Source organism: Lontra canadensis, unplaced genomic scaffold (genome assembly GCF_010015895.1).
Source record: "Lontra canadensis isolate GAN:19392208 unplaced genomic scaffold, GSC_riverotter_1.0 scaffold24, whole genome shotgun sequence".
NCBI lineage: Eukaryota > Metazoa > Chordata > Mammalia > Carnivora > Mustelidae > Lontra > Lontra canadensis.
In genome coordinates, this window is record NW_022631018.1 from 17,462,892 (window position 1) to 17,487,774 (window position 24,883).

At 42.7% G+C, this 24,883-nt stretch overlaps 1 protein-coding gene across 2 annotated transcripts in view; it reads right to left on the minus strand.

Moving 5' to 3' along the window:
* Positions 1-24,883, minus strand: part of FMN2 (formin 2) — a 358,907-nt gene that overhangs the window by 4,887 nt on the left and 329,137 nt on the right. The window lies entirely within an intron of this gene.

The following is a 24,883-nucleotide window of genomic DNA, read 5'->3' on the forward strand; positions in this document are numbered from 1 at the left end:
ATTTTCTCACTATCGTATTTATTTTGTTTTTAAAGCACAATTTTCCTAAGGACCACAGACCAATCTAATACAAACGCAAAAAGGCGGCGGTTCCGTACAGCAGAGAGAACACAAACCGAAGAGAATGTGCGTCAAGGAACCCTCCCAAGCTCTCGCTCCCTCCTCCACTGGACAGGCGTTTATCCCAGCAACCGCAGGCCAGGCACTGGGCTGGGCTCGGCTTCATAAGGACAACGAAGCTCAGCGTCCACCAGGAGAGCCACACACGCAAGCAAGGAAGTTACGAGGAGGCCGTAAGCACACCCGCTGGGTTTCGGAGGCCCAGCCACGGCCCAGGAGGACAGGGTCGTGGACGTCTTTCCGGAGCAGGTGCACAGCTGAGCCTTGCATCCAAGAGAAATCTTAGCTGCTCACACTTAACTCGGAAGGGCGATGTGACCGCGGAGGAGAGGAGGGCACACCGGGAGCGCGCGTGCGCAGGCCGGGGGAGCCCGGGACCCCCACGGGGAGCCCCGAGAACACGCACGCTCCGGCCGGCCCAGACCTCCACAGCCCCAGAGGCCAGGGCGAGCGCCGCTGGCTGCTTTACGCTGCAGATTCCCATGCACATGGTTGGGGGAGTCGGTCACAGCCCCCCAGAGCACCTCAAGGCAGGAACGCATAAAGGAGGTGCGGGCTCAGAAACCGAACACCGGGACCCCGAAGGGCCGTTCTTCAGAGGTAGATGCGCCAGCGCCGAGCCCACATTACAACGCACTCGTCCAGGCCCGTTTGACTCCGGGGGTCCGGGCGGGGTGGGGCAGCGGGTGCGTTTCCAAGCGACCCCCGAACGGGCTGAGGATGCCCTAGGGCAACGTGGCTCGCCCCGGGAGCCGAGGTCCTCCAGGGAAGTCTGGATTGGGCAGCCACGCTGAGCCCCCGGCCCCCAGCACCCCTCTCGCCTCCTCACCCCTCCCTCCCCCCGTGCACCCCAGAACTTGCGCGCTTCCGCGCCCTGTGAGCAGGGGTCCCTCCGAAGTTTCCCAGCAAATGGGGCGTCTTCCAGATGCCAATTTTATTTCAACAAAACTCGGACAAGATATTTTTTCCACACTTGAGGCAGGAGAAAAGAATGTGTCCCTGGAGGTGAGACACGGGGCCAGAGCTGGCAGAAAGCAGGAGGAGGAGAGGCCGGGAAGGAGAGGGCTTCAGCCTGGCTCTGGGCGAGCGTGGGGGCTCCATTGAGTCACTCCCTGTACACGGTCCATCCCCCTTCCCTCCTGCCTCAGCCCCTCTTCAATCATACTCGGTTTAAGTAGGAAAAAGATGTGAATCTCACAACTAGACAGGCTCCAAGTGAAAAAGCATGAGGGTTTTGAAGGGGCGGGGGGTATTAAGGAGGGCATGGATTGCATGGAGCACTGGGTGTGGTGCAAAAACAATTCTGTTTTGCTGAAAAGAAATAAAGAAAAAAGAAAAAGCATGGTGCCGATGACATTTCAAACAGTAAGTAAAAACGACCACGACGGCCTGTTGGGAAAGGAGGCGGGGAGGAGAAAGAGGGACGATGCTTCCTGTATGGAGAGAGAGAGGGGAGAGAGGAAACCAGGTCGAGGTGGAAGAAGACAGTCCCTGGCTTCCAAATGCTGCTGGCGCGGGAGTTTCAACTCCCATCCGGGTGCGGGTGGTGGGCAGACACAGCTCTAAGGCTTGACTCCGGGAGACCAGTGTTGAATCTGGCTGCCTTCATGCCAGGGGGACTGCCCGGGCCTTGGTTAATCAAGATTTCACCCTCCCAGAGAACCAAAAAGGGAAGTAAAAGACTTCAGATGACACCTACGATAGGCTTACTCACTGCTGCGACTTTGGTCAGCAGTCTAGATCACAGAAAGAAAATAGGAGCAGAAACAAAACATTTCATAATGAAAACTCATCACCTTTCGTGATCTTGGAAAAACAGCAACACAGCAAAGCAGAGACTGGAAAACAGGAAATAGAGCATTACCTTTCAGACAGACTAGAAGGATACTGAGTGGTATACAGCGGCTATAAAATTTGATGTTTATGTGAATATTTTGCTGTGATAGCTTTTATTGCCTGTAGAAGTTCAGAAACAAAACTCTGCTGAAAAAGCATCAAAAATATGTACTTCTCCCTTAAATGGAGAACCAAAAGTAATCAGAATATGAGACATCTATAGATAGATGAGAATCTAACTATAGGAAATAACCAGAAGACATGTATGGAATGAGGTTTGGCAAACAGAGCATGCCTGCCTTGAGTTACAGACTCTACCTTCTTCTAGTAATTTCTATCTTCTCTAGAAGGGAAAACCAGATAAACAAGCTAATTTAAATAGGCTTCAAATGAGAGCAGTAAGATTGAGTTCAATTCTGGATCAACAAATAGAGTTCTTGGACCTGGAGGCAGCTGCCACAGGCTTTTCTGACATGCCCCACACCTCCCACATACTTCAGGCTTCCCAGCTGTGTCTGGAAGGCGAGAGGGGCCGGAGTCTTCCTTACAGACAGGCAGGGCTTTCCTGCTCTACATGTCTAAGAGTATAAGATTCTAAGACACTGTACACATCGTTATATGGCACCCCCAACCTGCTTACTTGGCGGCTTGTCCACAAAGATGGGCAGTAATGCTGAAATGAGCATGAAACCTGAAATTCAAGCTTATCAAGGTAAAGAAGTGTGACAACCATTAATTGGTAAAGACAGATTTTGTGATGCTTCAGAGAACCATGTACAGCATAGGAAGGGAACGTTTTTGTGAGGAATACTAATCTGAGATTCTCTCTCAGTTGGAACTGTTTTCTTGGTCCAGGGCAAAGTGACCAGAGAAAAACAAAACATCTTTAAGTATTAAAGCTTATATTTAAATTTACTTAAAAACTTTTATATTAAATTTTCTAAAAATAAAGTCATAAATGTAACCTAAAAAAGAAAATGAATAGATCTTAAAACATCTATAAGATTTTTAATTCCTTATATGCAAATATCCCAAGTTGTAACAACTTCTTTTGGTTTTAAGGAGTTACGAATTTAGAAGTTATGAAGCATAGAAAATTTGAGCCCAGGAGAATGAAAACATTTTTAAGGTCTCTATCAGAAATAAGACGGAGGTAGGTGGTAGAATGAAAAAATACTTTTTATCAAAAAATTTGCTAAAGCTAATTTGCATTCCAATATTATTTTGGTATTAAAAAAAGGGAAAACTTTCTCAAATTTTGTCCTTAATATAACTGGGCACATTTAACCTATAGGCTATTCTAAACGAAGAGAGTGGTTTCTTATTTCTCTCCTAATAAAGATGTATTTTTCTCTGCACTTCCCCCACCCCCATCCCCAGACCCATTTATTGTCAGGCAAACATATCCAAAAAGTTCAGTGTGATTAAGTTTAAAGACCGTGTGTGAGATGAGTAAGGGAGATACGCTCTGGCACAGAAACAGAGAAAAGAAACCAGACATCCCTGAGGCCTGCAGGCAGAATAATTTTTATCTACCTTCTAGAGCAAAAGCCAGGCTGGCCACAATCTTATCAAGAAAACAGATAAGCTCTCATCATTCAATGGAAGGAGCAAGGGAGTCACTTTTCTGCCACTAATCATTAATAATTTGGTCTAAATAAGAATCTGTGGCCAACGGATGCATTTCCTGCTGGCTCCAGCGAGGCTTGCTGGGAACGGCCAGATTCCTTACTGGAGTCTATGGCCTGTGAGATATGTAAGTGCAGCCCGGGGTTGGCATGTCAGTGCTGGAGGTCTTGATACCCAGAGTAGTAAGCTAAGAGTAGACGTAATTATCATTATTACCCGTTCACCGTGTACTGCACTGAAATATAACACCATCGTGCCTGCCAACAAATTTACAATTTTTTTAAGAGAAAGGGGAGGAAAAAAAGACACACACATATACGCACAGAGAAGGGGGCCAGTGAGAGACTGTAGACAAAGGCTGGTTAGGCATGCCAGCTTTAAAGTGGTGGGTCTCTCTCCAGATAAAGATAGAAGCAGGTGTTAGAAGTCTTCTGGAATTCAAGGTGGTCTGGGGGAGGTGACTCCTGGCTCTGTTGTCTCTGCCTTATAACCTTAATGATTTAATACACATACACACACACACAATACCACAAAACCCCTGGCAATATAATGGGAACAATCAACCCAAAATGTCACTTATCATTGGCCTCAAGTAAAAAGAACTACAGTTTACACACATGTGCATTTCTGAACTTCATCACGGACAACCTTAGACTTTTCAGAGAGAACATTGCATTTGGTACCTCAAAGGGTTATGGAGAACACATAGAATGAATGCAAAAGTGCCCTTGGCTCAAGGAAACCAAGCTTGAAGGATACCTTTCAGTTTCTTTGATGCAACAGGAGCATGGCTCGGGACGAGCTGAAGAAGGGGTTGGCGCAGAGGCCCCCCACGTCATCCTGCACGCACATCGTGGTAACACATGGCGCGCGCTGGCCCTTTCTGTCAACAACAGTAGCTGAATTTTAAGAAATCTTCGTGATCTAAAATCTACGATTCCGTGACGATATACATGTTCTAGGTTTGTGTCCTAAAAACTGCAAATCTATATTAAACACAAAGCCAATAAGCAGAAATAGTGTACATCAGTGTTTTCCAGAGTGTATACGTGGCTCATTTCCGAGCCAACAAAACACCCCTCCCCCGACATAGACAAATCAGCATTTACAGCAGCCCCTCTGGAATAAAAGCAGTCAGTCCTTTCCTAGCCGGCAAACCCACCAGCACTTTCTAGTTCTCTCCTTCCTCTAGGACAGTAATCACTCTGAAGTGGTTAACTAGTCCCTGATTTTAAAATTCTCAATGTTTGGTCCTTGGAGAATTTCTGAGTTCAACAATTTTTCTGAACAGGCTTCCTTCATCTCTTTTGCTGCTAAACTTCTGCCCCACACCCAGGGTCTAATCTTAATTCTGCGGTATCCGTAGGCAATCTCTACTTTATAATTCCAGCTGCAAAGAGACTTTCCCAACCTCTAGTTATGATCTTTCCCCCGAGTTCTGGATCCCAGTGGACATTCTTCCTTCTTCCCCGACCCGGGCAAGAATACAACTTCCCCAGCCTTGGTTAAGAATACAACTATCCGGGGGCGCCTGGGTGGCTCGGTGGGTTAAAGCCTCTACCTTCGGCTCAGGTCATGATCTCAGGGTCCTGGGATCAAGCCCCGCATCGGGCTCCCTGCTCTGCAGGGAGCCTGCTTCCCCCTCTCCCTCTGCCTGCCTCTCTGCCTACTTGTGATCTGTCTCTGTCAAAGAAATAAATAAAATCTTAAAAAAAAAAAAAAAAGAATACAACTATCCGTAAACTTTCTCTCACTTCCTCACCAGCCCTCCATATATATGCAAATGGTTAACGAGTTTTGTTATTAATGATTCCTTAGTAATGATTTTTAAATCTGTCCCAACCTAAATTCCACCGTCTGATTGTTTTTCAAAGCTTCTCCTTATGTCATCTAGACCACTGACTGCCCTGCCCCACGGAATGGCCATCCTTCACAAATGTCCAACACATGGGAATCATCTGAGCCACATTTTCATGGTATTCAAGGCCATTCACAACTAACCGAATTTCTCCTTAGTTTCTACAATGTTCCTTGGGTTCCAACCATGCAGAACCACTCCCCACCCCATAGGAGGTCTTTGCTAAATCCGTTCCTCTGGGTCTACCCATTCTCTTTTTCTCTTCTTTCCATGGCTCCTTCGAGCTCAAAAATAGCTTCCTATAGAGAGTATATCTGATCCTCTAGGAAGGCTTATTTTAAAGACTTAGACTATTGATGTACCTGTCTTTTGCCTTGTTGGACAGTAAGTTCCTTGAGATTACAGATCATGTACATTCATTTCTTACATTCCCAAGGATAATAATAAAGCTGGCACAACAAGTAAGTATTGGTTAGACGTTTGAAAAATAACTAAATGAAAAAAAAAATGAATAAGTGTGTGAGGAACAGGGAAATCAAAAGTAAGCTAAAAAAATTCACAGGGATCAATTCTGACAAATAAATAGGACTCTGATTATTTAAATCTCTTGTTTTTGCTTCCTTCTTCCAGTAAACTCTTCAGCAATGAGTCTGGATGTCCAATTCACATATTGAGTAAACTATGCAGAGTCCTATTTGACCTAACCATTGAGTTTACTGATTTACTATTATAATTCCATTCATAAATAAAAATGTAGTTGAATGGATGTGCATAAAATTTATGAAATAGTTTAGTGTATCATATTCACTTTCTTCCATCTTAAAGGAAAACTAAATTTATATACATTAAATGAATCATTAGGAGCCTATAAGGATTCCACCTGAAGTCATGTCACTAACCCTTACTAGTTCCTAGGTTAGTGGAAAAGATAAACGACATAGATATAATAAATCTTCTTTTCAACAAAGCATTCAAGGAATCTCTAATGGGATGTCTGCAGACTAGAAAGAGAAATGATAGTTGGGGGAGAGGATACTTAGATGAATTTACAATGGTCAAATATACTACAAAAAGATAACAGGATATCCTTCCATATGGTTATGTTCCTGTTTTTAAAAGCATCTCATTGAAGAGAATCAAGCACAATTAACTGATAAAATTTATGGAGAGACTGTTTTAATCTGAGACTGGATAAAACTGTCCTAGCAATCACAGGTGTCCAAAAAATGACAGGGATGCTTTTTTATTTGAAGAAAGTGAACACTTACAGTAAGTGGTGTGACAGACATAGTGAATGAGGGCTTCATGTTCACCGCCTCACCGAACCATCTGGCAATCAAGCATGAGAGATGCCATCACGCTCTTTGGAAAAACAGCAGCCTGGGACTCAGAGGTTCTTGAGGTTGTATGATAACGGAATGAATCATCTGGTCAGCTTCAGCATCTGCCTCCTTCCCTGTCATTCCCACCAGAAAGGGTACAAGATCATGGGCTTAATGTCCACCTATTAGTCCTGTAAAAATGGAATTCCTATAGTGGGAAGTAAGTTGGGATAGAGGACCTTCATTTTACTGCCTAAGTTCAGTACCTCTTTCCTTTTAGAGAGCCTCCACAGAACGAGCATCTTAAAAGACACTATGATGTTAGCTCCTTGAAGGCAGAGAATGGAATGTCTTTCTTTTCCATATCCCATGCCCTGCACAGCACCTGGCTCATCACGGTCGATCTAACACTTACTAAGGACTTGTTACATGCCAGGCATTGGGCTAGAAGGGTTTTACAGATGTTACCTCCTTTAAGTCTTGTAAAATAACCCCATGTTTGCTACTGTTACCCAACGTCTACAATGAGGAAACTGAACCTAAAATGGTCAAAGTATTTGCTCAAGGTCATACACCAATTCATGGCAGATCTGTGGTTCAAGTCCAGTCAAAAAGAAAAATCTACCCCCACAGTTCTGGCATCAACTGCCGAGCTACCTTGCCTTTAACTACACAAATACACAGGAAAGATGAAGTACACAACCGCTGATACCTTCTATTTATTTCCGTGTATATATTTATCATATATGTATATATTTCCATGCTCTATATTAATTTATTCATTCATTTAGAAGCATTTGATTCTTAAAGACTGGATCTTTTAAAACTCCGAACAGATAAAGTGTGGCAGTTTAAAATGATTTTTGAGAAAAGAATCTAGAAACATTGCCATAAAGTAGGAATGGAAACACAATGGTCTACAGTGTTCATCTATGTAAAAGAAAAGTGTATAAGACCATCTGGAGAAAACAAAGCTACCACCATTTTCTTGATCCTAATTTCTAGGGGAAATGTTTGATGTGGTTCTCTGAATAAGGCATGTGAGTTGCAATCAGAACACATCTAAAAATACAGGGAAGAAACTTCTATTTTTTTTTTTTAAACAAATCCTCAATATAAATTTTAAACTCAGTGAAGGCATTTCTGAAGACAGGGAAGTTGACACACTCTTCAAGTGTGTCCTGGTACTTGTTGGTGATCTAATCTGATACATAAAAGTCTGGAAAGTTTAGCACAGTCCAGTCAGCATACTTTCTTAATTGCAGCACACTGCAAAGCTCTCAGTTAAGTAGGAGTCAGTGGCAAGTGCTAGAAATGCTGACATTCTGTGCTGCTGAAGAAGGAAAATACAGTTGCTTCATGGACTCAACAGCAAGGTTCACATTCCAACTGTGTCAATAGAGAACCCCAACTAAACCCTGTCAAACCAAGAGTATCCTTTTGTCATGTTCTTCTAGAAGGAATTTAACATGGCACGAGAAAAAGCTGATAAATCTGGAAGGTACTTTTTAGAACTTTTAAAAATGCCTGGACAATAAGCGTTTAGTAGCCACCAAGAAGAGGAATATTTGTGTTCGTATATGGGCTAGGATTTTTAAACTCCTGATCACATGTTTTTCACCACTAATTTAAAATCTCTGACTTATATAAAAGAAAAGGGGGTTTGTTTTTCTCACGGATCTTGTAGTAGAGACTTTTAATTCTGTATTAGATGTGGATTTATATGGAATTTACAAAAGTAGCTCAGCTGACAAGCCCTTTACCTAAGTCTGGTAAGAGTGACCATGTTTTTCCTGTACAAATTGAAAATTTTTAGATTTCCTTAATAAAATGGTCAAATGACAATCCCTGGTTCTACAAATTTATGATAGCAAATAAGACAAAGTTCTCTCCTACATGATGGCCAAAACTATTATAAAATCGCTTGTGACAGCACAATTAATCTTTTATTACAGGAGATTAATGTTGTTTACTACATTTGACATTTTTCATGCAAACATCGGTTTACTACTTCCACATGCTAAGATACTTTCTTAATGTCAGTGATTTTTGGGGGCATATGGTTCAGAAACATTTTTGATGATAGCTAGTGAGATGTAAACTTAAGCTGCCGGTACACACACCAGGGCTTTTGTTTTGACACTTCTCTAGCAAAAGATGACATGTATGAATAACTTGGATCCTATTTTTTAAAGACTTTTTTTTTTTTTTTTTGGTTGCAGGGAGGAATTCAAGGTCTATTACACATGGAAATTAGTTTATAGAAAGTTTGTCACATTTCCTCCCTGTAAAACTCATGAGAGTCCAAGAAAGCTCTTTTTATCATGATGCTTCAAGATTATGCAAGAGGAAGTACAGCCTAATTAAGGGAAAGATGTGGAAGATACAGGACAGGAATGGGATCACGAAACCACACATATTAAGGGAGACCAAGAACAAGGGTCACGATATTTCCCCTCTTGGATTATTCCTATCCGGCTAAAAATATGCTGTTTATCCCATCATCATCAAAAAACAAAAAACCCTAATTCACCTTCCTTTCCAGCTGGATCTTCTTTTCTCTTTGACCCTTTCTATGCACAAACTGTTGTGGTCACTGTCTCCACTTTACTGCTCCCATCTCATCTCTACCCGGCCACTGGACAGAGACTCCTCTCATGGATGCCATCAGCATCTTCCCCTTCCAATGCCAGGGTCAGTCCCTGGTTCTCGCCGGCCTCGTGTGAATACCAGCAGCATTTCACAGGCTCTCCCTAAGCTCCTTCTTGAAGCACCTTGCCTGCCAGACATCCCCCCTCTCACTATTCCAGTAACTTCGGCCTCCTCCCGAAACACGCTCCTTCCTCGGGCTTTGTGCCTCCCTTTCTGTCTCCAAGTATCCTCTGGCTTATTCCATCCAGTCTATAGTGAGACCAACACCTCTTACAACTCACTTTTCCCTCCACCCTACTTTATTTTTTGTCAGAGCCTGTATCAGTCCTGGTGTATGTTAATTTAGCTTCAGAAGGCCGGGATTTGGTTTTGTTTACAGCTCCTGTGCCTGGCACATAGTAGCCACTTAAGAAATACTTGTTGAATGGCCTCAGTAAAACACATGAACAAGTCCTAAGTTCACAGTGAAGAATGGAGAAACGGTGTTCAGAGTTGGAAGAAAGCAGAAGGTACTGTAGGGAACAGTTACAAAAGACAATTAAAAGTTGCATAAAAGCATTCTTGACTTCTCATCCGCCCCCCACGTTTCCCAGAATTTATCTCAGGATCTCCATTCCTTAGCGAATCTACCTTAGGTTGGAGAACACTGATTTTTAAATAGTCCAGCTAGAAAATTTCTCTTAGAGCAAGAAAGATGAAGAAGGGTATGGACTTGCTGATCCTGGGAGTGTTAAGAAGTGCAACTGGTTGTGTGAGTCGTGGTGCCAGTAAGGGCACAGCTGGAAAAGCAGATGATGTAGCCCAGGCTGGGCAGGAAGCTCTCTGAATGAAGGGATGAATGAACTGGAAAAGTCCAAAGAGATTCTAGAACAATTAAAAGAACTGGGAATGTGATACCAGAGTGATGGAGAACTTGACAGCGTCTTCATAGCTAACCTTAAATATGTGAAGACACGGACAAGGGATTGGATTTATTTGTGTGGTTCGAGAAGGAGTAGGATCAGGACGGTGACTCCAGTGTTCAGCAGCCAGGTATCTGTTCATCCCGTGATCCTTTATCCAGCCCTTGGGGCCTGAGGGATTACAGAAATCCGAATCCTTCTAACTACAGAGAGAAAGATGGTACCTAACACTACCAAATGGGTCTGACATAGCATGGAGTAACCAAACAGGTCAGCATTTCTGCAGTACACATACTAAGTGGGATAAATAAAGACTACATAAATTGTCTCACGTAAGTTGAGTTTGCCACAAACTTAGGGAAAAATGTTTGGTTTCAGAGATGTTTTGGATCTCCCAATTGTAGACAAGGGATTACGGCCTTGGACTATAAAACTATGAATAAAACTGTATCTGTTGGGATACTTGCTCCCAGCATTTGTGAACTCCATGATCCCTGTTAGGGAATCTGTTAAACTCTCAGGTGGAAAATAGGAAATGGCCACTAATCATTAAGAATTTGGACGTGAACACTTAATTCTTAATTTTTCTTTGATCAGCATTACTAGGAAATTTGTTTTTAGGAACTACTTATGAATGAATAGTAAAATATATATTTTATGGGAGTCAGCACAATCTTTTTCCTTTTTTATGATGATCCACCAGCTTTCTGATGGTCGTGTTCTTGCCTCTCTTAAGCTAAGAGTTTGTGCATGGTCCTTAAATCCCATGTGAATCTTTGGGACACAGTAATAGACCATAACTAGTGGTAGAGTATGCTGTGAGTTCTTTTTCTTTTTTTAACCATAGGTGGAGGAGAGAGCTGTAAGAAATAGGAGCCAACTTAAGCTTTCTTCATAAAAACATCATTATCATTTACTTGGGTTTGTATCTTTTCCTGAATGGTTTTATGTGTGACTTCCAATAACTCTCTATCCATCCATCTGCCTGTCTGTCCATCCATCTGCTGTCTGTCCATCTATCTGCTGAGCCATCCAGCCATTTATCCAAGATATTAAAAAAAAATTGCCTTTCTACCTTTTTCTCTCATTAGTCCATCAGCATTATCTAGCTTCAAGTTCATGTTCTAGTACTCCATGCAATGATTCTTTCATTTTGCCTTTGTAAAATGAAAACATTAAAAAATTAATCAGAGCTATAGGAAATAAATCCATGTACAAATGCCATACAGAATTGAGTGCTTCTGCCCTAAAAACAACACAGGAACTTAAGAATATATCAATATCTACATCTAGACTAACTTTTAAAATGAGAGCTTTTAAGTTATCTATGAGCATCCAAAATTCTCTAAACTGCTGAAATATACTCATTTCAATTATTCTTCATCTTATTTACCTCCTCCATACATTCAGAAAATTTTAATGTGGCCAAATGGAATTCTGTCAAACCTTCCAAAAATGTTCACCCCTAGGCCAAAGGAATTTGAACCAAAGAGGTTAATTTTTTTAAAATAATTGTATCTCATAAAATTAAGAAAAACTATGAATATGCTTTTATTCTGATGTTTTATCCCTATAAAATATGTATTACCTAAATGTGTAACAGTAATTAGAGTAGACTGCTACTCCTTCCCTTTTCCTCACCCAACCAATTCTAGAGGCTGATCTCCACATATTGTGTGACAAATTGAAGTTTAAGGACTAGTGATTCTCACAGGCAAACTTCTACTTCTGGCTATTTTAGATTCTAAATAAGGGCCTCTGATTGGGGTAACGGTTCTGATCTGTGGGTGTTTCCTGGACCATCAAATACTTTATTCAGTGTTGACCTAGAGGTCGCGTCGGCTGCCACAGATTCAGGGCTCAGCCCCACAAGACTGCCCCCTTCAGATGCCAAAGCCAAGTCCGGGCTGCCACCTGTGCTTCCCACCCACATGCTAGGATGAAAGGTTAGAACAACCCCTTCGCTGGGTTCAATTAATTGGCCAGAACAGCTCATAGAACTCAGAGAAACATTTTACTTACTAGATCACAAGTTTATTATGAAAGGTTTAACTCCGGAAAGCTCAATGGAAGAGAAGCAAAGAGCAAGGTGTGTGGGTCCCTTTGGGGTTTTATGGAGGTTTTATCACATAGCCATGATTAATTAAATCATTGGCCATTGGCGATTGATTCAGTCCCTCTTCCCTCTCCAAGAGGTTAAGGGATGGGACAGGAAGTCCCAACCCTCTAACAATAGGCTTGGTTCCCTGGTCATCCTCCGGTGATGTAAGGGCTTTCTAAAAGTTACCCCATAACCTAACAGAAGACATCTTTATAACTCTCATCACCTCGGAAATCCCGAAGGTTTTAGGAGCTCTGTGTCAGAAACTCGGCTGAAAATCAAATACATATTTCTTATTACAAACCACAATATTACAAATGCCTAAAAGACATGAGTATTCAAAATACTCTTTTGAAACAGAGTGAATGTGTATATAATCTGGCATAATTTTAAGTTTCATTGTTTTTCAAAGTGATGGTAAATGCAGCCCACCTTAGATGCCCATATTATAAAACAATAGAGAACTATTAATAGGGCTTAAATATATGGGAAAAAGTACTAATTAATTAATATGACTGTAGATTATTTTATTAAAAAAATTAAACAGCTAGGGGCACCTGGGTGGCTCAGTCAGTTAGGCACCCAACTCTTGGTTTTTGGCAGGTCATGATCTCAGGGCATGAGACAGAGCCCCGGGTCATGCTGTGTGCTCAGCAGGGACTCTGGTTCTCTACCTCTGCCCCTCCCTTACATTTATAAAAAATATTTTAAAGATATTTTAAAAGATATAAAACATAAAAAAGCCACACTTCTGTCTTAGTACTGGGTTCTGCTACATATGACCATGACACAAGATTACCCTGATGGAATATTAAGTCAGGACACTTCTACTGCCCCAGTGCTCCGACTCTGGGGAGACAAGGGTCACTTTGAGTTAATGGAACTCAGGGGCTCAGGCCCTCTTCTAATGTGACTGCCACCTTTCCCTCCAGGACACTCCCCATCGCCTCATCTCCCACCTCTTCTTCAGAAGCACCCAAAGCAGAACCACACTGTGAAGCCCTGGGAGGGATGGTCGTGATCTCATGACTCCGGGTCCACTCTGCTTCCAGCAGAACCGCTACGGCCTCCACCAACACACTCCGAATTCGGTCCTCATTGAGACTGCTGTTTCTGAAAATTACGATTCCCTTCTAAAAAGCCGGAAAGCCTCAATCTGCCAGGTCTCCAAAGGGCAGGGTAGGCCTGCTTGCTTACTGTGCCCCGATACTTTGCTTCTCGTCTGAGCCTTCGTTTTCACTCTGCCAAGGGCAACCATCAGCTAATTCCCTACAATGCAACGGGGGATGCAGGTCATGGTAGAAGAGGGCTGCATGCCCCTTCTGTAAAGGCAGAAGTGGCATGACCCCCATTCTGTAAGGCACAGCTCTCCAAAGAGGGCTTTATATAGCTCAGCATCAAGCTTTAAATCACTCAAGGAAGGAATCTGTAAGGACACATACGAGCCTTTCTCCAGAGAGAGATCAATGAGCTGTGGAGACGTGTTGGCCAGGAACACTTTCTTTCATCTAGCTACCGAGTGTGACACGCGGGTGCCAGTCTAGCTGCTATTCCTAAAGGGAGGGGCAACCTTTATAGTCAGCTGGAGGTAGAACATAGCCAGGGCTGATGGGAGAGGATGGAGACAAAGCCAATGGATTATTTAGAGGATGTTTAACCTTATTCAACAAGATAAAATGACAGAGGAAGTTAACAGAAAGACAACTAAGGCATCGAGGATCCTAAGTTGTTTTATTCCAGTTCTTAGGAGATAAAAGCAAAATAAATCCAAATGGAATGAAATAAAGTAAAATATAAAATAAAATAAAAACTCAACACAACACAACATTCAAAAGGAGTGAGCAGACTTCCGTGTATCTGTATATTGGTAATATTATAATTAGAAAACCTAAATTGCAAAACTTTTACCATTTTAGTAATTATATTTAGGTACGAGGCAATTTTCATTTTTTTGGGTTCTGCAACATTATTAGTCCTAAAAATTGCAAAATCATAGCTCCTAAAACTCTGAGAGCAGGGACGCCTGGGTGGCTTGGTCAGTTAGGCGTCTGTCTTCTGCTCAGGTTGTGATCAGGTCCCACATCGGGCTCCTTGCCCTGCAGGGAGCCTGCTTCTCCCTCTGCCTGCTGCTTCTCCTGCTTGTGCTCTCTCTCACCCTCTCTCTAACAAATAAATATATAAAAACTTGAAAGAAAAAAACTCTAAGGGCATTAGAATTTGAATTTGTTCTGAAATTATAATATGCATAAAGAAGTATGTATTTATAGTAACTTAAATGATGATGATGACGATGACACTGACTTGAAGATCCTTTTAAGGAGGAACAAACCGGAAACAGTAACTTTCTGTATAAACCAAACACCCCAGGCTTACGTGATACCAATTTGTCATGAGGTTGTTCAACTGACAGACACTTGCCTTCACTGGAAATGCCAGTTTCCAAGGCCACATTGTCACTCCACTGCCAGTTCTTTGGCATCGACATGGTCAGTCTTCACTGAGGGCCCACTGGCTAGGGTGCGCCACATAGTGTCTGTCCCTATGACCGTCTCAAGATCCTCAAAATTCCACTCATGACCTAGCAGCTGCCCATGGTTGAAACTGCTAAGCCCAACTGCGTGTGACAAGCAGAAGCAAAAACCCCGAGCAGCATGTTGGCCAGAAGCCAGGAGTGGGGTCCTGAATCAGCACCCAAAAAGGCCAGGAAAGGGCTGGGGACATCACCTTGAGAGGATGAGAGGTTAACTAGACAGAAGTGGAAGATGTGAGGCTTTACCCCACAGCAAATGCAGACAAATTTCTTTTCCTTTTGTTTTCATTTATGTTAACTCATTATTATATCCACTTTTTTGGTAGGTATTTATCACTTCTTCTTCTTTTTTTTTTCCCAAAAGATTTTATTTATTGGTTTTACAGAGAGATCACAAGTAGGCAGAGAGGCAGGCACAGAGAGAGAGGGAAGCAGGTCCCCTGATGAGCAGAGAGCCTGATGCAGGGCTCGATCCCAGGATCCTGGGATCGTGACCTGAGCCGAAGGCAGAGGCTTAACCCACTGAGCCACCCAGGAGCCCAATATTTATCGCTTCTTCTTCAGAAATACGGGTTAAGAAAACGTGACAATCTCCTCCCATGCAGATAAGATTTGAAAAAAAAATGCTTATGTGCAATACATGAATAATTTCAAAATACATACACACATATCTATTATGTTGTGTGTATTTTTAACATGACTTGTGATTTCCTGAAATGGGTTTACATAGAGAAAGCCCTGGCTCATTTCATCACTATAGAGTCAAGCTATTACAAATTACTCATCATCAAATTTGACGGAGACTTTCTGATTTTGGGATGAGCTCTGCAATTTCTTTCTTTACAGTTTTTGCCAGCAGATTTATTTTTATTTTTATTTTTTTTTAAGAGTGGGGCATTTCTTTTTATTTATCTGTTTGACAGAAAGAGAGCACAAGCACGGGGAGCAGCAGAAAGAGGGGGAGAGAGAGAAGTAGGCTCCCCGCTGAGCAGGAAGCCCAACGTGGGGCTCGATCACATGACCCGGGCCGGGGGCGGGGGGGGGGGGCAGGTGCTTAACAGACTGAGCCGCCCAGGCTCCCTGCCAGCAGATTCATCTCTCAATTTTTGATCTAGCTAATATTCATGTGAGGAATTAATAGATTTGCTTTTCGTAAGTGCCTACCAAACTCTAAGGGCACAGGGGAAAGCCCGAGAGTGTACCAGGAAGGAAGACACGAGAACCAATGCAAAACTTCTAAACCATCAGCCATCTAACAGATCATCACAGGCGGTCAGCACGTCCAACTGTGCTCTGCGTTTATGCTTAGAACTCTGATGTGAGAAATCGATTTACTAAAAAAAAAAAAAAAGGTTTATTGAGCTATCATTAACGACTATAAAATTTGCCCATTTAAAGTGGACAACTCAGGGTGCCTGGGTGGCTCAGTGGGTTTAAAGCCTCTGCCTTTGGCTCAGGTCATGATTCCATAGTCCTAGGATCGAGTCCCGAGTCGGGCTCTCTGCTCAGCGGGAAGCCTGCTTCCCTTCCTCTCTCTCTGCCTGCCTCTCTGCCTACTTTTGATCTCTCTCTGTCAAATAAATAAATAAAATCTTTAAAAAATAACTAAAAAAATAAAGTGGACAACTCAATGTTTCTTTTAGTAAATTCACAGGGTTGGGCAGCTACCTAATTTTAGAACATTCCATGCCCCGCAAAAGAAACTTCACTAACCATCCCTCCTCATAACTCTCTCCCCTCAACCCGACACAGCTAATCTGCTTTCAGATCCTTTACGTTTGCCCTTCTGGACATTTCCCATAAATCATACAATAGATAGCCTTTTGTGACTGTCCTCTTTCACTTAGCGTAATATTTTCAAGGTTCATCCATGGTACAGCATATACCAGTGCTTCCCTTTTTAATTGCCAAGTAATATCCCATCGTAATTTCACCTTTCATTTACCCACTCCTCAGCTGACGGACATCGGGGTTGTTTCCGTCTGTGGGATATTATGACTAGTGCTGCCATGGCCACATGTGTACACGTATTCGTGTGGACGTACGCCTTTACTTCTCTTCAGTAGAAACCTCGGGCGGAGCTCCTGGGTCCCACAGTAACTCTAGGTTTAACCTTCTGAGATGATGCCTAGCTGTCTTCCGAAGTGGCTGCCCGTTTCCACTAGCAGAGTGAGAGTTTCACGAGTTCTCATCTCCCCCCAACACTTGTCATCCTGTCTGCTTCTTCCTCTCTAGCCATCCTAGTGCACGTGTCTCCTTCTGGTTTTGATTTCCATCTCCGTGACGGCTCATGATACACGGCATCTTTTCATACGCTTACTGGCCTTTGTACTTATATTCTCAAGACCATTCTCCATTTCTTCCCCACAAAGACACACGGATATTACCTGATTCCTTCTGTATATCCCATACTAAAATACATTTCCTTAAATTTCTTCAGGGCTGATCTCCATTCCTGGTTCCCTCACATACAACCCGTCCCTCTCTACTACACACACATACGCACTCCTCGCTTGCTTTCACAAATGATTCCTTTTAAAATTGAGTTTGATGCCTTATCACAGTTGCTTCTAAATCTTAACCAGACTTCAGCAGCAAAACCTAGTAAGTTAATTGCTGTTTGTCAAATATAATAACTACCGACATGTCTTGGTCTAAACTTTGCCATCAGCTTCAAATCTGTTGCAGAGACCAAGACCTAAAACATTGTGGAGACAATCTCTTCCATCTTTACTTCTCGTGACTAGTCTCTGATGATCCATTATTTACTTTAGAATTCCAAGCTTTTAAGAAGCATTTCTCATTTCTCTACAGCTTCTCTCCCACTCATGGGAAGAGGGGTGGTGTCTGAGAGTGGAATCCTGAGTCAGAGGAGATGCAACTTCCTTGCCGGAAGAGTTCAGAGAACAGCATAGTGGGAATGAGCTCTGGGGAGCCTCTGACTTCTTACATTTTTCATTATCTTAAAAATCCAGGTTCTGGCAGAAACCCAGACAAACCTAAGAATTGGTTAATTTCACATTTTTCAAATCTAACAGATCTAGACCTCTTCCTTTAGCAGACTATAATCATCACGTTGTTTGAGAATAATCCTAACAAAACTTAAAGTGACCCCTTAAAAATACCATCTTGCTTGTAAAGGAACAACTTGTTTTCAGTCCATATAAGTTACGTGATGTTATTTTTAATAGGTAATTTAACATATCTACTCCATGAAGCACATTTTGATCCAAAACGGTTTTATACAAACTTTGCTAAGACATCAAAAAACATTTTTAGCAAATGCTGAAGAGAAACTAGTAATTGCTCAGACAACTTTACAAGCTTCTACAAATTTACTGGAAGATATCACAATGTTTAAATCCTTTTCAAAGCAAAAAATATCTTTGGGCAAGCGATTTTCCTGGCCTTTGGTCCCGATTCTCTGATGGGGAGCTGGAACCAGAAACCCTGAGGGTTGAGTTTCTTCCATTTTTGAACACGAGGCTTTTGAGAAAGGATTTTCCAAGATTTAAAAAACATGTCTTGGAAAATGGCAAGATCAAGAAGGCAGACACAGATCTTTTCCATCTAATGTTCACCTTATGATTTTACATCATTCTTGGAGAACTAGGTTCTGGAAAATGAACTTCCTGATATTGGAGGATACACATCTTTCCCCAGCCTTGCCTTCGTAAATCATTTTAGGAGAGAAAGGGTAAGTTTGCATTCTTGATCTCTAACATCCTGGATAATAGGAGCTTGTCAGTGTCTGAGGTGAGACTTGGAATTTTCTGACCCTCTACCACTGGTATGGCTGCATCCTGCCTATACCAAGTTCGTACAGGTATACCTCCAAACTATATATACAACACCCCCACTTCCTCTCATCTCTGTCACCTTCTCGTGGGTCCACAGCATCCCATCTTTCACTTGGGCCACTATACGAACTTCCTAACTTGTTTCTCAATACCACTGCCCAATCTACTACCATCTGGGTCAACAATCTTTTCATTGAATGAATCTTATCCAGTTAGTCCCTTCGTAAAAACCCCTTTGATGATTTTTCGATTGTGTGCACAAAGAAGTCAATCTCTTATCATGATCTACAAGAGGCTGGGTGATCAAGCCCCTGCCTATTTTATCAAATTCATCTCAAAATCTCCATCTTTCTTGGAGTGCTCCCAATCTTTTCTGCCATGTTGTCTTGACCTTCCTAAACCTCTGCCTGGTAGACTCACATGTTATGTTGCCCCTTAACATGGCTTTCCCTCAAATTCTTTAAGTGTCAGCATAAATGTTGCTTCTTCAGAAAGGCCTCCTCTGCCCACACTTTCTAAATGAACCTCTTCTGCTTTTTGCTTTGCAAAAATGGTTCACTATTTTCCTCACAGTACTGATTTCAACCTATAATTTAAAACCATGTCTATTTTTTATTGTCTACTTCTCTCACTAAAGGGTAAGAACCATATGGCCCGAAAATATGGCCAGCACACAGTAGGACATAAGTAATTTTGAATAAGTTAATAAATAAATGAATTATCTATTATGTCTTAATGCATATTAATTACTCCTTTAGTGAATGTAGGTCACAGTCCCTACACATTCTCAGATTCCATTGTCAATTGTGCCAAAGTTTCTACTACAAAAATCAGATGCAGGAAGAGAATTTCATTATGTGTTGTTTCTCTAGACACTGATGCCTCAATTAAAGGGGTAAAGAGTTGGCTACATTCATTTAATACTGCAACACAGCAATGCAGTCCAAGAGGCAATTTCACCTAGGTATCCAACAAGTACATTATTACATAACAATAAACCTTCTTTCCTTATCTCCATTCTTTAGATTTACTTTCAATCCCTTCGAAAACAGTCACTTCCTTCTATCCTAATGATGTCCTGGTTAAATCTGAAAATACAGCTCTCTTAAATATAAATTATGGTAACAGGAATATTAACATGGCATGAGGTGCTCTCCAAGTTAATGCATCACCTTCTACAGCCGAGCATTCAAATCCTTTTCCTCTAATTGCAGATTTCAGTTAGGCAGAAACTAGACTTGATTGCCACATGCTTGCAATGGAGTAGTTATCCTTCCTCCTGGGTCATCAAAGACTACGTGTCTCAAAATAAATATGCCAGTAAATTAAGTTAGGCAACAGTTTAAACACAACCGTTACTAATGTCACAACTGATTTGTTAAATTAAAATGTCTTAAGTCAACTAAAAATAAAATTCTGATAGGCCACAAAGCCAGAGCCGTATTACCTTGCCTAGAATGCCCTTACCTCCGTGGACTGCCTGTAAAAATCCTACTCCAACTCCAATCTCCTTGTCAAAAGTCCTCTGGACAGAATTAAAACTTCACTCCTGCCCAGGTTTCTCCCATTGCTATAACACCATAAGCGGACTAGCCTGTTAGCTGAACCAAGATAGGACCTTCACCAAGTGGATTTGAATGTCTCCTGTGCATAGTAAAAACTCCATATGGAATGTGAGAATAATTACAAATAATTTCACATAACTATACAGCTGAAGACTGTTGAAAAACTGAAGTCTGCTTACAACAGAGCAAAAGTGAGAAGTGGAGTTGTTTTGGGTCCCACTGTCTTCTCCCAGGACCACAGGTCCATCGGGGTCAAACACATATTCCCAATCAATCCACACTTCTTTCCTCTAATTCATACAGCTCTTACTGTCCAAGCTCCATGTGGATTCTTTGGTGGCTAGGTGATACTGACACCACCGAGTTCCCGAAAATAAAAGAGATAAGGACAGCCCAGTCCCTGACATATTAACACTGTGCTATGTGGGCCCTTTGGGGAGATGTGCAACAGAGTAAATGTTGGTTTTCCCCCCCTCTTCTGGATATACCAAGCTCATTTTTTTAAAAAATGTTTTCCCATATGTTTTGTGTTGCTCAGTGATGACAAGTCTAGATCTCTTTTTCGAGAAGGATTTCTTTTTAACGATTGCATATGCCTCGTTGCAAGTCTATGGAAAAACACCTTTTCTGACTTGACAAGACCAGTGTCAGTTGCCTAAAAGCATCAAAACAGGAACTCCTTTCTGTATCATGATGTCAATAAGAGAGGGATGGACCACGTGAACATTCTCAAACAAAAGTTTGCCCTTGGACTCATCATCAAGACACTCTACGTATCCACAAAGTAACTGAGTCACAAAAATGCCTTGTAACCACTGAATATATTCTTAAGATGCTTAACATGCCTTACCGATATGTTACCTTTGTAGCTAGCCATGATCAGGGAATCATTTATATTGAATGATGGAGGAAGAGCCACAGAGCCCTGGGGACGTAGGCACTGTTAACATACTCTAAATATATTACCTCGTTTAGTCCACACAACAACGCTGCAAGAGAGGTATTACCATCGCAATTACGCAGTTTAGGAAACTATGACTTCCTATGGCTAGGCTGGTAAGTAGAAGAGCTAACTCAAAAATCCTCATGTTTTCCAAACCATATCAATTAGAAAGAGAGCAGACCTTTTTAAGACCTTTCACAGATGTGTAGGAATTCACCAATTCAAGAAATACAGTTACTCAGTCATAGGAATCATCAGGGCAAAGCCAGAAAATATAAAGTTACTACCATTCTATAATCAGAACCAAATAGAAATGGTGGGACAGGAGATATTTTTACAGGATTTACAACCTTAAAGATAGTCAACCTGTGAATTCCAAGTGAGACCAAGGGACACCGTGAAACCATCGTTCAGGTTTTTTTCTACCATGCTAAGACATTCTGCTAATTACGCAGGTTATTTTTAAAGGCTTAATAAATTTGGGGTAGTAATATTATTATTTCCTTTTGTTGAAAACTTCTCTTCCCTAACTCCAGTGACTGCTATGAAGGGGGCTGTCAATCAGGGCAGCCCTCCTTTCTGGCTGCACAACGGGGTTTGTGAACTACGGCACCCCGCACGTCTGGCCATGGTGCCTGATTCAGAACTGGGTACAACTCCTCTGGAGTTCTTCCTTGGAATTTTTCTAGATGGTGGAGAGTGCCCTCTCCTACTGGGTTGTGAGAGTGTGAGTCTTGGCTGTGACCAATGGGCATGGGGCCGCCCGTAAAGGAATAGCCTGACTTGGAAACTAGACTGAACCACAGAGAGTGGTAGCAGGGAGATGAGAGGGGGAGAGAGTGAGACCATGAGAACAGAGTGAGAAAGAGAGAGAGGGAGAGAAGAAGAGGAAGAAGAAGGAAGTAGAGGAGGAAAGAAGACATTTAGAAAGACAGATAGTGAGCGACAGCATGGACGTCCCTTACTAACCGCCACAGAATGCAGTTCCAGTGTCTGCAGTCAGGCAACCCACATGCAAGTTCCATCCCTGCCCTTCTGGAGTCTGACTGTCTAACAGTGCCTTTCCTTTTGCTTAAAGTATTTGGAATTTTTAAAAAATTACTTACAAGGATAAACTTAAGCGGCGTAGGAAAGCATGTTCATTACTTCGTAAGCTAAGTTACTCCCATGTCTGTGTCAAAGGCAATGATGTTAACAAGTCAAGTCAGCAAAAATTCATGGAGACCAGAAGGGTGGAAAGGCACTGGCTTAGGGACCGTGAGAGCTACATCATAAACGAAGGTACAAAACATCTCAGTGGGAAATAAAGACTAAAAGGCAAACGTCAGCATGGTCATGGTATTAAATGAAAACAGACACATCATTAGGCATCATCATAGTATAAGACTGACAAAACAAAATAGGCACATGATAAATACAGGGTACAGAGGAGGCAACAATCTGGTTGGGGTTACAGACACCCATTTTAGGCATCTGTAGCGTGATGTGAAGTTCCACTCAGCTCCACACCAACTGCACTAGACAAAGTTTAACACCTTTCATTGACCACATCCTGTTTCTTAGCAATGTCTGAGGAGACGAAGCATTCCTAAAATGCCCTTCCATTTACGACAGAAAATAGGATGCAAAGCTTTCACTGGGCAAGGCTGGCTTCATGGGTGCTGTCTGCACACTTTTTTGGGAGGGCTCTGTACTTGCCATCTTGAAACTGTTTAATAATTTTTAACAAGGGTCTCCCCCGACCCTTTCCCAGTGGAAATTGTCACTGGTCCTTACACTAAGGAAAGGGACGAAGGTTTTCTACAAACCAATCAGACCACTGGTCTTGCTCATCAAAGCAGCCAGTCCGCCAGCAGGTGAATTTCAGAAGTCAAAGGGCAGAGAAGACGGGCTCACCTGGCTCACCTTCCTCCTTAGCCCTTTGTTAAAGGCAAATGATTCCGAACCATGAGAAGCCTGCAGGGAAGAGCACTTGTCATCTGCCGACTCACAACACTGCCACCAAGGGGTGAGCAAAGTCACCAGAGGTTGAGTCAAAAGAGCCTGGGTACAGTCCTAGGACAGGACGGGCACAGGATGAAGAGTGAAAGCAGCACGTGGTTGGTTTTACGAGACACCCAGTGAGGAAGCGTTGGTTTGGGTCACGTTAAATGCATCAAACATCAAGGAACAGTGGACCGGTACCAAAGCGTTACCTAGAGACACAGCTCGACCTCGTGGAGCCCAGGCTGGGGGAGACTGCGTGGCCCTGGGGGGCGGGGGACAACCGCCTTAGTCAGTCCCAGCAACTCCCTGAAGGGCATCTCCCCAGCTCCCGCACAGAGGCGCGGAGTAGAGGCGAACCACAATGGCAGTCGCCCACCTTCTGTCCCAGGACCTCCGGCGGCACCACCACGGGAACACGCCGGCCAGTGACAGCACATCGCCTCCCTGACGGGCTGCCGGGACAGTGACTCCCGGACCACAGCGCCACCCTTTCTGTCTTGTTGACGCCCGTCACTTCCATCCTCACTTCCATCCTCCTGAGGTCTCTGACCCCAGCCACCAAGCACATAGCGGCACGGGGTGAGACACCCATCCGTCAGGGCGCCTGGCTGGCTCAGTGGGCGGAGCATCTGACTCTTGATTTCGGCTCGGGTCCTGATCTCAGGGTGGTGAGATCGAGTCCCGTGTCCCGCTCTGTGCTCAGTGTGGTCTCTGGTCCTTCTCCCTCTGCTCCTCCCCCTGCTCGCTCTCTTTCTCTCTCTCCCTCTCTCAAATAAATAAATAAATAAATAACCTTAAAAAAAAAAAAAAAGAAAAAGAGCTATTCATCTCTCAGATTTGTACAGCTGTGTGACTGACTTGTCAGCTCTTTTCCAGGGGAATAAGTTGAGATTAGAGATGAAGGAAGGCCCATGGGGACCCGTGAGGGACAGGAAGGGAGGTGGTAGGGGATGTGTGAAGTCAAAAAGAGGTTCCTCTTCACGATTTTCCAAACTGAGAGCCCTTGCTTGGTAAAAAAAATTTCAGAAAGATAATATATGGCCAAGTCTGAAGGACACGGATGACAATTTAAGTGTGCCTATATTTCAGTAATTCGCTCTCCTAGCTCACCTGCATGGGACTTTTGACTAAAATCGCATCTTTTCGGTTAACCCATAATGATGACCTTTGGAGTAGAACACTCTCATCTTTAGAATGAATATTTAAAGCATCTTCCCTTCTGTTCAGACCACTCTCTTTCCATCTACTATTCACTGAGGTATATAGCTTTTTCTATGAAAACACCGTGAAATCTAAGTAATTAATTACATGAGTTAGCACTCCCACCACAGTCTATGTGCTCAAAAGACGCCAGCCATTAATTTCAACTGATTTCAGGATGTGTCCTCTCAGAATCTACTGACAAATGAAAACTAGGCGGACAATCATAGTTTTGTATGTATGGGAGACAGTAAGCAGAAACTGTAATTCTGTGTTATGACGACTGAAGTCCCTCAGGATGTAAGTGTTCTAAAGATCTGAAGCAAAATCATGGTTAGGCCAAGGATGCTGGAAAGCAACTGATTGGTTCCGTTTTAGCATGTGGTTTACAGGGTGATTGTGCCTCGTTTTCCTTCTCCCAGTAGACCTAGTTATTTAG